The sequence below is a fragment of the Triticum aestivum genome, chromosome 5A, assembly GCF_018294505.1.
Source record: "Triticum aestivum cultivar Chinese Spring chromosome 5A, IWGSC CS RefSeq v2.1, whole genome shotgun sequence".
NCBI classification, from domain to species: domain Eukaryota; kingdom Viridiplantae; phylum Streptophyta; class Magnoliopsida; order Poales; family Poaceae; genus Triticum; species Triticum aestivum.
Genome location: NC_057806.1, coordinates 522402677 through 522412304, shown reverse-complemented (window position 1 = coordinate 522412304; position 9628 = coordinate 522402677). Strand labels below are relative to the sequence as shown.

General features: G+C 46.5%; 1 pseudogene; it reads left to right on the top strand.

The window, feature by feature from the left end:
• Window positions 1–702: 702 nt before the first annotated feature.
• LOC123101479 (protein FAR1-RELATED SEQUENCE 5-like) lies at window positions 703–6675 on the top strand (annotated as a pseudogene).
• The last annotated feature ends 2953 nt before the right edge of the window (window positions 6676–9628 follow it).

The following is a 9628-nucleotide window of genomic DNA, read 5'->3' as shown; positions in this document are numbered from 1 at the left end:
CCTCTTGTTCTTACCACGTGTGCTGTTATAGCTAGGAAAACAAACACTAAGCCTCTGATGTTCAGCATGTTTATAGCGTGGTCAACTGTGTTTTGATTTTCGGTTTCAGCTTTTTTTCGCCCTATACCGAGATGGCCGAATTTCGGTCATTTTCAAAAATTTCGGCTGAAATTTGATCAAAATTTGACTGCAATTTAACTTAAGTTTGACCAAATTTTGTCAAATTTGAGCAATTTCGGTCTAAATATACTTTTCGCCCCAGGCCGAGATGGCCGAAATTCGGCCGAAATCCATTTTTTTCGGCCGAAAATCAAAACACAGGGTCAACAGTCCCAGCATCCTACCAAAACTAGCACCTCCAAACCTAGTAGCCAATTGCCTCTGAAGGGTTTCAGCACAAGGAGTTGGGGTGCAGTCAGTCAGGTCCATGGCATTTGAGTAAATCAAAGAGAGCACAGAACAAAGCAACCACGGATCAGCTGAATACACAAATGCACAGCACATGCACGCATGCAGCACTCTTGACTCTGACGAAGCACACAAATCTCCTTTTCCTTTATTTTTTTCAAACAACAACGGGCTGCCCTCCCGGTAGCTAGGAAAAGCATCAGTAGATGCAAAATTCAGCAAATGACACAGCGGAAAAAGACGGGCTGCCTCCCGGTAGCGCTCTGTTTATTGTCTAAGAGCTCGACCCATCACATGCCTTCAGCGAGGATTGGGCTTGTTCTTGTTCTTCTTGGGCGCACGGGCAGCATCTTGGCCTGCTTTGCAGAGGACATGTGCAACGTGCACAACGTGGAAGATATGGGCAAACTCGATGAAAGGATTGCCCATCTCGCCGGCGGCCGCTCGACCGGTGCGAACGGTACAGTGGCTAGTTTAGCAAGTGAAGATGCGTGAAGACTGGTGAGTGAGTGAGTGTGCCTGCAGTTGCAAGGAAGCTGGGGCTACTTTTATAGGCGCGCCCTGGCCAGAAGGGAAGGAAGCTCCGGCCTATTGCAGCTGGACTTGGCACCGGTCGTCGCCGGCTGGATCACAGAATATTTGTGGTGATCGGCCAGCATTTCACGTCACGTCCTGCGGAACTCTCCGAGACAGAGGAGGACCCCGAGTTGGTCGTCGGTGCTGCAGTTCAGATGTGTTTTTCCATACTTGTCGCTCTACTGCGCAGGTTGTTCGACATCGAAATGCTCGAGACTAATGCTACCAGACAAGGAGCTGCAAACAAATACTCCAGTATATAGATGCGGATGCCTGTTCGTTCTATTCCGCAGCCGTGCCCCTTACGTTCTTCTTTGTACGTTTCGGTTCCAGAAGACACAGACAGCTCTAGTATTTTTATGGGTCCGAATAACTGCCACACGTGTGGCGTCGATAGGAACCCGCCCGCACGCCTCGTGCGGCATAGACGGGGATCGGCCCGCACGACCACGTCCGAGCGCACAAAAGCACGGCCCGCACGTCCGGTGTGTGGCAACCCCGCCCGCACTGCCCCGTCCGGGCCAGAAGACCGGCTGCCCGCACAACCCAGCCGATCCACGCCTCCGATCCATCCCCTCTCTCGTACGCCGCCATCGTCCCCCACCTCTCGAACCCCGACATCCGTCGCCGGCCATCCCTGGTTGCCATGGCAACCAGGGCAGATCCGTAGGGCGCTCCGACCCCAAACCACACCCTAACCCTTCCCATCCCCAGCCGCCCACTCCAATCCAGCCCTCCAGACACGATCAACTAAAACCAGGTGAAAATTCTCGATCTCGTCCTTCCCTCTCATCCTTAAGGCTGAAAATCTTCCGATCTTGTACTGGGTCCATACTATAGGGGTAGAACACTGCATGGTTCGGTGTATATTCGCAATTGCCAGGCAGAATACACCAGATCTGCCATGTACTACGTTTGAGGTTAACTTAGGTGCCTAGTTTAGGCACTTAAGTAGTTGGGTATGAAATGGATGAGTAGGAATCCCTAAAAAAGGGCAGGAAGGACGATTTTTTGAATGAAGAGGGTGGGAAAAAATAATTGCCACTTGTGTGTAACGACAGTTGCCGCTTGTGTATGATGACAATTGCCACCTATTTTGACCTGTTGCTTGCCATCCCTATCTTCCATGTGCAAGCAGCAGAAGAATACAATTCTTGTGGATTATTGATGCCTTTTTGATCATCCAGTGATTGAGAACATGTCGGAAAAGAATCGAGACGCGGAAAGGATGAATCGCGAAGGTGGCGCTGATGCTTGGGGTTCTCAAAGGCCAGAAACACCGCCTTGGGATGCAGCAGAGTATAGTCAACTCATCTCTGCAGGGCCGTTGCTGCCACTACTAGAACAGTATGCAGGCGTAGGTATGATGCGTGGTAACAAAAAGAAGAGAGCAGTTGCCAACTTCGCAACGATGAAGATGACATTCTACTTATGTCCTACACTCCCATTTTTTTGCAGGTTCTTATGACCAAAACACTCTCAGGGGGGCCCCATGGCAAGTTCAGTCACAAGGCGCTAACACTGACATATTTACGGGCAACCAACCTCAACTAGCTAGTATGGCTAATCAAGGTAATGCAAAACCAAAAAAACACATACTGTTGTGGACGTGAAAAATGGACATGCAAAAAAACTGGCAAGAGGACTCACGAGTTATCACGGGTGAAAATGCAGGGCCTTCATGCAGCACGTGGCATCAGCCAGCACCCATGTACCTGCCATCGACGTCATACACAGGTCAGTCCATAAAAAAGTGAAGTTGCGGATGTTCAATTAGCAGAAGGGGCATAGATGGCAGATCCAAATTGCCATGACTGGACTTCTACAATTGCCATGAATTTAAAACTACATTTGCCATCCCTGGACAACTGTTGTTGCCATCAGTGGACACTTGCAGTTGCCATGGAGAAACAACTGCAGTTGCCATGCCAGAGCAACTACAGTTGCCATGTCATCGCAACTGCAGTTGCCATGGAGGAACAACTGCGGTTGCCATGCCGATGCAACTATAGTTGCCATGCCAGTAAAACTGCACTTGCCACATCAGGGGCGACTGCAGTTGCCGTGCTAGCACAAACTGCAAATTGCCATGAATTGACCAACCACTACTATGCTTACAGCGTATTACGCTGGTGGTGACACGGCAAACGTCCCGTGGCAAGCTTCACAAATTGCAGGTGGAGCACGACATTTTGGTGTCACAGACCACACAAGATGGCCAAATGCAGCACAACAAGGTAAGGAAAAAAATTGAACCACAAAAAACATCACTACATTTGTTGTTTGTAGTTTTTTGTAGGCAAAACAATAGTTGCCATGTTTGTTGAACAGTACCTGCCATGACTGGACAGCTACAGCTGCCACACATGTCCACACGCAGTCTCACGGCTTGCTGTTTGAAAATATGTCATGCCAAATCAATCGAAGATGGTGTGATCCGTTGTGATACACATCTTATTCAACCAAAAAATCTTACTCTCGTGCTTGTTTTTTCTATTACAGAACCTACAACTACAGTGAACAGCGGTGCGGGGACATCTACTGCGGGGAGCTCTGAGCGCACGGAAGACGCGTTCCACCAGCCAGCAGACTGTCATGCCGCAAACAATTTCGAGTCAGAGTCGGGAATGACAATCATTCCAGCAATGCCGACGAGCACCCCTTTGAACACAAGCACTAGCAACACTCGAGTAGATGGAACTGCCGCCGATATTGAAGCGAATGATGAAACTGACGACGATGCACAAGAGGATGAAGATGGTGGGCAATCCGAGATCGTGGTACCTCAGCCACCATACATTGGGCAGAGTTTTGGATCGTTCGCAGAAGCAAAGGAATACTACCAGGCATACGCAAAGTTCCATGGATTTGCGGTCAACACCGAGTACCATAGGAAAATTAAGAAAACTAATGAGTACAGCAGAGGTGAGATGAGGTGCCACAAGGCACGGAGGAACAAGAAGGGGAAAGGTGTTGCGCCTGTCATTTCGGAACGAAAGAGAGGCATCATTCTCAAGACGGGGTGCCCTGTCCGGTGTAAGCTAAACGTAGATGGAGCAACATGGGTGGTCAATGAGTATTTTGACGAGCACAACCATGAACTCATAAAGAAGTTCGACCTGGTGAAATTTCTGACCGCCCACAGAGGGTTCACCCCCGTCGAAAGGAAATTCGTAAAGCTGCTACATGATTGTAACGTCGGTCCATCAAGAATGGTACAGATACTATCTCTCATCCACAGCAAAAAGGGGACTCTGAGTAGCATGCCGTACATACCAGCTGACGTCACAAACCTACATGCCAAGTACCGTAGAGAGAGCAAGTTGGCAGACATAGAGGCCACAATAGCCTACTTCGATGCGAAAGCAAAGGAAGATCCAGATTTCTTCTACAGGATAAGGTTGGACGATGAGGACCGTGTCAGGAACATGTATTGGGTGGATGGTGCTGCAAGGAGAGCCTACAAACATTTCCGAGATTGCATTTCATTCGACGCGACGTACCTCACCAATATGTACAAGATGCCATGCGCTCCGTTCATAGGAATAAGTAACCACAATCAGTCGTTGCAGTTCGGATGCGGCCTCGTCCGGAACGAAGACACAGATGGGTACGTTTGGCTGTTCAAGACCTTCTTGGAGTGCATGGATGGACTTGCTCCGATGAACATAATAACGGACCAAGATTTCAGCATGCGTGCAGGCATAGAGGAGGTCTTTCCGTTGGCAGTGCACATGCACTGCAGGTGGCACATTATAAAGAAGGCTGAGGAGACGCTAGGACCGTTCTTTGCTGACCGTCCAGAGCTGCACAAGGCATTCGAGCTGTGCGTGGACCACAGCTTGACGGTGGAGGAGTTTGAAAGGAGCTGGATGGCCATGACTGAAACACATCAAGTCCAGGACAACGAGACTCTTGTTAGCCTGTGGGAGAAGCGAATGTACTGGGTGTCGGCCTACTTCATGCAGTGCTTCTTCCCCTTTCTGCAGACTACGCAGCGCAGCGAGGGGTTCAATGCTGTTTTAAAGCGGTACGTCAGCCCTGGCAACTCATTGCTACAGTTTGCCAAGCAGTACACAGCTTTGCAACAAAAAATTCTGGGATCTGAGCTACAGCAAGAAGCGACCACAGCCCTAAAGCAGCCAAAATTGCTAACGTATTTACCGATGGAGAGGCAAATGAGCAAGATATACACCAACAAGATCTTTAACAAGTAAGTCAGTTGCATTACAGTCTTATTTGCATAAAAAGCACCAAGTCAGTAGGGGCCTTACAGAGTGCAATGCAGTTGCCATGACATGCAGCTGCCATGTTTAATGAAATACTGTTTGCCATGCTTACTCAGATGCAGTTGCCATGTTAAAATGAAAATTTTGTTTTGGCATACTTGCTCGGGTGCATTTGCCTTGTTGAATGAAGTGCAGTTGCCATGTTTTATGCGCTGTGCTTCCATTGGAGCACGTTGGCATGCAAATGCCAATGTCAAAAAATGCTAAAAAAATGTTATATTGGCGACACATATGCTGAAATGCAGTTGCCATGTTTAATGAAATGCATCTGCCCTTTTTTTTGAAATGCAATTGACATGTTTACTCAGCTGTAGATGCCATGTTTAATAAAAATGCAGTTGCCATGTTTTATGCAATGTGCTTCCATTGGGGAATGTTGGTGTGGAAATGACGATATCCAGTTGAAAATGTACTGCAATTGCCATGTCTGTTGTACTGCAATTGCCATGTATGTTGTAATGCATTTGCCATGTGTAGTGTACTGCATTTGCCATGTTCAACGTAATATATTTGCCATGTTCAATGAACTATGTTTGCCATGTTCAAACAAAATGTATTTCTATTTCCATGACAACATAAGGGTGTACAAGAAAAAGATCGCACGAAAGTTTAACAGAAAACACACAAAACTTGCAGATTCCAGGAAGAAATAAAGCGTGCTAGCATGTTCACGGCTTTCCGGGTGGACGAACATACGTTCAAGGTGTGTTCTATTTTGGGCATGTCAGATTCAGAACCTGAAGACGCGAACAAAGGAAGGAACTACTTCGTCAGAGCCTCGATAGGCGAAGGCGAGTACTACTGCCAATGCTGCAAATTCGAACGGGACGGCATTGTGTGTTGTCACATACTAAAAGTCATGGACATGAATGCTGTGACACGCATGCCCCGCCATTTCATAAGGAGGCGATAGACTTGGGACGCTGACGACGCGTTGGCGCCGCAGACAACACACGCAGTTCTGGCTGTGCATGACGAGAGACCTGAGTCAACCATGGAAGCCGTGAGGCACGTTGTGCTGACAAAGAACTATGCTGAGCTAATTGATGAAGCATGCAAGAGTGATGACATAGCGAGAGTCGCAGAAAAACACAGGAAGGCACTGAAAAGAGAGCTTGATGAGATCAAAAACAGGAAAGCCGAGGAAGCCTTACACCGGTTCCCCCGCACATCAAGTGTGCCTTCATCCACGGGGCCATCGTCTGAAAACTCGGAGATAGGATCTGGAACAGCAAGCACACAAACCCAGGTCAGGAACCCACCCCGTTCCATCACAAAGGGTCGTCCGAGAGAGATAAGGTACAAGTCGGGACTGGAGATTCAAGCAAAACACAAGAAAACGAAGAAAGGGGCGGGCAATCCATGAGCAAAAATTGGGGCGCTGTGACATGGTCCATGTGGACATTTTGTTTTGTACCCCTATACGATGGGATTTTTTTTAATTGGGAGAATGACACTTGAGGGGGGACAGAAGTAGAAGGAAAATTCATTGAATAGATAAATGCATTTGCCATGTTATGGGTACTTAATCTGCCATGTTATGTGTAGTTAATCTGCCATGCTATTTTATACCAAATATGCCATGCTATTTTATACTAGATAAGCCATGCTATTTTATACTAAATATGCCATGCTACTTTATACTAAATATGCCATGTTAGTTGTACTGGATCTGCCATGTTAGTTGTACTGGATTTGCCATGTAAGTTGTACTGGATCTGCCATGTTATTTATGATGTATCTGCCATGTTAGCTGTACTAAAAATTTCCGGATGCTTTTTGTAATGACTCTGCATGGCATATATCCCCATGAAAAATACGATGCTGTTTAGAAGCACGTAGTGTGTTGTGTGCAATGTATGGGAAGACAAGTTGGAAAAAAAAGCGTAAACGTGCATAAACCGCAGCAAAGGTTATGGCTACATGATAAACCTACCCAATGCTAGCCGGTGCAATTAGCGATGAAAAAGAACAAGCAAAACAGCCAAAAATGAAAAAATGACGATGACTTTCACTAACCATGTCTGTTGAACTACATTTGCCATCTTTTTTTTGAAAACATCACAGACGCATTCGAAACAGCAAAAAAACAATGCTAGAAACGACGAAACCACTATCGTAATGATAAACATAAAAACAGATCTGATGTAACGCCTAAAATAGGTTCACATCCACACATGTATTACAGAAAACACTAAAAATGTCGCTAACACGCCACCATTACATAGTAGGCTACACGAGGTTGTAGTCATAACGTAGCACACAAAACATAGTTTTCGACAAAGAACAGAGAGATAGTACCTTACATTCCTCAACAACAGAATGTAAGGTGTGCATCTGGTGTGTAACACCACGTGATCACTTGTACTTCTTGATGACTTGCTTGACAGCTTCCTCCACAAACTCGCGTGCTCCGGACCGCTTGTTGAAATCTTCATTCGTCAGCCAGTTCTATGTGCACATTTTTCGGAGCTCAACGACCATTGCATCTGTGATAGCGGGGACAATTCTGCCTTCCCACTTTGCAAAGTATTCCAGCGCGTGAAAGCCACAGTCCGTCCTGCACGAGGAAAAAGAGTTCAGGTGAACACGCAAAATGGACAGCTGCAGCAAAGATGGACTTCAGTTCAGATGTGTCAACAAAAAGAGGGGGTGGATTGATGTAAAAATGGCACATGAAGGAGCGGGTTAAAAGAAATTACGTGTTCCCTTGCTTCACAGTCGCCACATACTCAGTCGGGAAATGCCTGATCTGGACCTTTGAATGTTCATAGTGACGGTTCCAAGTCTCTTTGAGGTTCTTGATGAAGAATTCGGGATGCATAGTAAGGTCTGCATCAGCTTCCGAACGGATTGAATCAAGCACCTCGATACGTTGGTTCTTCAGGTCAAGACAGACCGCATAGTGGTGACCACACTTGTCGTGTCGGTCGTGTGGTGCAAGCTCCTGGAACATGGGGAACATGACCTGCATTTAAAAAAGTGAAGAAATGAGATACAAAGTTCACATGAAAGAACAACAGAGGGACAAAAAAAATTAGAATCACGTAGAATGTTTGATTATGGGTGGGAGTAGTTGAAAGAAAGTTGCCGTCCATTGTATGAACAAAATGAGCCATATATTTTACTATCAAGTTGCCACATAGTTTGCATGGGGATACAAAAAATCAAGAAGTCAGTGTGCACGGCAACTGTTGCCACATGAAAACTTCTGCCACACAAACACAAGTACAGGTTCTAGCAAAAAACCACGCCATGTGAAAAAACGGTGCAGACAGGAAAGGAGTACTCACATATTTCTTCAGTGTGAGCTTGAAGTCACCGTGTTGTGCAAAATTGTTCCTCAGGATTTTGTGGTGGAAGTCACCACCCCATATTTTGCAGGTCACACTGTAATGCATGATTATCTTGTCGGCGCATACATCGGTGTGATTGTTGATGTAGTCGATCCCGCATGCAACTACATTCGTCGACATTTTTCCGTTTGGCCTCACGGACTTGGCAAGATCACCCAGGTCGACGTACCTCGCTCCGCACTGAATGACTTTCATTCTGTCCAAACATGAGCTGTATGAAACGATATAGCATGGAAGAATCATGCCTACTAAGTAAAAGAAATATATGAAAGAACTAAAACGTAAGCGGACCATTTATAAAAAGTACGAAGTAGATAAATGGTAAAAAAGAGCAAGCAAGATGAGAGATTATGGGGTATGGTAATTTACGCTTTCAGCTCCTTCATGTGCTTGCTGTTGGTCCTCGCATTTCCAAAACGCTTGACGATATCGTACAGCTGGGTCTGTTCCTTAGTGGCCCGGAATTCGGGCTCGTAGTCTTCCGTGGGGGGTGGGTGAACTACCCTCTGCTGCCTCACAGGACCAGGGGTGACACTCCTAATGGTATCTCAGATACCGTATCTGCAGGCACATTGGAACTTGATTGCCCTTGCCCTCGTGAGGAACTCCTCTGCAATGCTGTCTCCTCGGTCATGCGGTAAACTTCATCAAGTGACGGTGAAATCTCCTCAGGGGTGGCTACAATGAATATAAAAAAAAGTGGATTAGGATACATATAAAATCCAAAAACAGATGGATTGTGAGGAGGTAAAGGTCCATGATGTGATATGTAGGTAGAAAAAGTGGGGCAGTTGCCATGGGTGGTCCAACTACAGTCGCTATGACATAGCAAATACAATTGCCATGTAGTTGCACTGTAGTTGCCACCTAGTTGTACTGTAGGTACCATGTCACAGCAAGTGCAGTTGCCATGTTGTGTCGGCTCCACTTGCCATGTGAATGCCGTATGAAAAATGCAGCATGGTAGAAAAAATGCAGGTGGCATGATGTGGCAAATCC